The sequence below is a fragment of the Nematolebias whitei genome, chromosome 7 (assembly GCF_014905685.2).
Source record: "Nematolebias whitei isolate Nwh7 chromosome 7, NemWhi1, whole genome shotgun sequence".
Lineage (NCBI taxonomy): Eukaryota > Metazoa > Chordata > Actinopteri > Cyprinodontiformes > Rivulidae > Nematolebias > Nematolebias whitei.
Genome location: NC_056504.1, coordinates 2,763,934 through 2,767,191, shown reverse-complemented (window position 1 = coordinate 2,767,191; position 3,258 = coordinate 2,763,934). Strand labels below are relative to the sequence as shown.

At 39.7% G+C, this 3,258-nt stretch overlaps 1 protein-coding gene across 1 annotated transcript in view; it reads left to right on the top strand.

Annotated features, from left to right (window-relative positions):
• The window catches only part of LOC119412093 (transcription factor SOX-13), a gene marked incomplete in the record, with an annotated part of 29,656 nt that overhangs the window by 8,002 nt on the left and 18,396 nt on the right, over positions 1-3,258 (top strand).

Here is a 3,258-nt window from a genome sequence, read left to right as displayed (position 1 = left end):
TCCAAGGAGTTGGATTGTGGAATGTTCTAGAGAGTGATGTGAAAAATGTCAAGTCAATGTGAACATTTAAGAAAAAGATCAAAGCTGGATTGTTAAAAAGTATATATGAAGTAGCTTAGTGTGTGTTTTGTATTAGAATTAGAAAAATTAGAAAGTTATTCATTTTGTTCTGTTACTTGAAAATTATTATGATTGAAATAATTGTTTGAAAAAAGGGGCAGATATAATAAGATTTTTTCTTCTTTCTGCTGCCTTTCATTTTAAATCTTTTGTATCTTTTTTATATAGTTATGAAACTTTTGTATTTTTAAAATGAATAAACTTTATACCATACCATACCATTAAAAACAAGTCTCTCTTGTAAACGACGAGGCTCAATGAGACTAACAACCTGTATAAATAAAGACTGAATTGAAATTACTATTTTAGAGAGCAACAACAATTAACAAGCCTGTGTGTGAATATAGCTCCAATTCTGTCAAGCGTCCTAGCCCCCCCTCCCCCCCCCCACACACACTGTCTGACCTGAACTCTGCTGAATTCAGTCCTGCGTCTTGTTCTGCTCCAATCTCAATTGCCACTGCCTTCAGGTGCTTGAATTTAGTTGTCCAGCTAAGGACAATCCATCCATCCATTTATTTTAGATAATAAAGTGGACTGGCTCTTCAGCATTTTGATCGCTGCTATTTTGAAAAATGAGTGCCGTTGTTTTGATACGTGATGTTAATACACGTCAAACATTTCACTTGTTTGCTTGGTTTTTTTACTGTAAGCTTATTTATTATGTCTGAAATGTTATGCACCACGGTAATGTATGCAGGAGTTCCGACACAGCAGTTGTTCGCATGTCCTGCAGAGCTGTCTGGAGAAGCTGTGCGTAAAACAACTGTCTCAGGGCGCACAGCTGGAGGAGGTTGAAGACGCTCCCCGCGGGACAGGAAGTCCGTGTCTCTGCTGGGCAGGAGCGTGGTGCGGCCGGAACATCCACTCCACAGACTGGGCAACGTCACCTCTCGTATTTTTAATAAATAATCAAAATAAAAATGCGCGATGACTTTGGACTTTTAGGGGTGGAGAATTTTGAGTAGCCGGATCTGAGTGGTGAAAATGAGAGAGTTCCCGGATCTTGTTCAGGCAGGATCCGGCTCAAATTAACCACTGGTTGTAGCTGAGAATCACTCACAGCACATACTCCGGCTGTGACACCTTGTGATTTTACAGAAGATGATGTTTAAGGTTTCTTCATGGTTGGACCAAAAAAACCTCAAATCTGTTATTTTTCCTCAATGATCTTTGTCTGAAAGTGTGGCATAAATGTTGGATGGTAATGCTATGGTGACCAGACGTCATCGATTTCCAGAGTCAGTCCCTGTTTTTGACAATCTGTCCCCAGCTAAATGTGTCCCCAGAACTGTCCCCAATTTTAGCGTTTTATGAATGACAAAAAAAATGTTGCAAGTAGACCATTATTACAGTCGCTGGGTAGAAAGCGTGAGTGGGTATGTTGCTCGCAACAAAAGCTATTACTATAGCTGGTTGAACTGGTGCTGCTGTTAACGTTACAGACAGAGAAGAAGAGTCAAGTGCGCTGCCTTTAAAACCAAAGAAGAAGAAGCGCAGCGCAAGCTCGTCACCACTGACGGGGAACTGTCCTCTGATATTGTATGTGAGAACCGATTTATTTTGTTTGAACTGGGCTGATCCTAGCCATGATAAACGTTTGGTTCATGGTAGGAAATGTTTCCAGTGTTGTCAGCTGTGTCCAGGTAAAAAAAAGGGCTTAGGTGTGTCCTGATACATGCTCAAAAATCCAGGTAGAAAATCTAACAACGTTAAGTCAGGCCCCCTGGACTGATTCAAAACAATGAAAAAAAAAAAAAAAATGTTGAAACATTTCGTCTTATATCAAAAAGACTTCATCAGTCTGAGGAGCTGCACCAAATTATCATCATTATCTTTACCCGCTTCTTCTTTTTCAGGTTGTGGGGGCCACTGGTGCCCATGTCCAGTAATCACTGTGCAAGAGTCGGGGGACACCCTGGATGGGTCTCAAGTCCATCACAGGGACACATGAAGACAAATGAGACAAACAACCATTCACTCTCTCTCTCTCTCACCTAGGGACAATTTAGAGTTCCAATCAGTCTAACATGCATGTTTTTGGTCTGTGGGAGGAAACCTGAGTACCCGGAGAAAACCCACATGTGCACATGGAGAATATGTAAACTCCACACAGAAAGATTGTGAAGCAATTCGGTGGCTGAAAATATTAAAATGTCTATATATTCTACAGATATTAAATATTTTACAAATCTGTAGATACCATTTCATTTGGTAGTAGCTGAGAATGACTGAAAACATATTTTAAGTGTTAACACATCTTACAATATATGTGAGACTGTGCATGACTTTCTTTACAAGGTTTATCAAATTGACTATAACTAGGGACGCACCGATCCACATTTTTTAACGTCCGATCCGATCCCGATACCAAAAACGAGATATCGGCCGATAGCGATACCGTCCCGATATCATCATCATTATTGATTTTATATGAGGCTGTAATAATCTTCTCTCTATAGGCAAGTACAATTTGTACAAATGTACACATGTCCAAAAAGGCAACATGAGGTAAGTTTTATGAATGTTGGATAAGTGTGAAAGTTAAGTCCTGCTAACACAAATCATGTTTTTTTTTTCATTCCTAGCTTTAAAGTGAATATTAAAGTGATTAAATGGCTTCAAACACCTGCTAAGTTCATGGCATAAACCAACACAGGCATGTTCCTGTTTTTAGTATTTTACATCACTTTATAATGTAGCTGTATTTTTTTTTTTTTTTTTTAATATATAATTTTCTTGTAATTTTCAAATCATGTTTTTTTATGATTGTCTACTGTTTTACTGATACATATCTCCTGGAGGGTAAACTATATCTTGACTGCAAGTATGAAGCTGTGAAATCCTTCGTTTTCTACAACTGATAGTGGTCGGTCATTAATTATGATGAAGTTCAGCAGCTTCTAGGTAAATATTCGAGTTCCGGGGCTTCAGCGATGTGTTACTTTCGTTCAGTCCGGAGAAGGCAGTCTGATTTCGGTCAGCCGCGCTCAGTCTGCCCCTCTTCCGAGACGGGGCAGATTGAGCGTGGCTGGCTGGGATCGGGCTGCCTGCTTGGGGTTGAACAAGAAGAACACACCGCTGAAGCTACGGAGCTCGAATGTCCAATGTAAAACTAACTTTACCATGGTTTAAAGT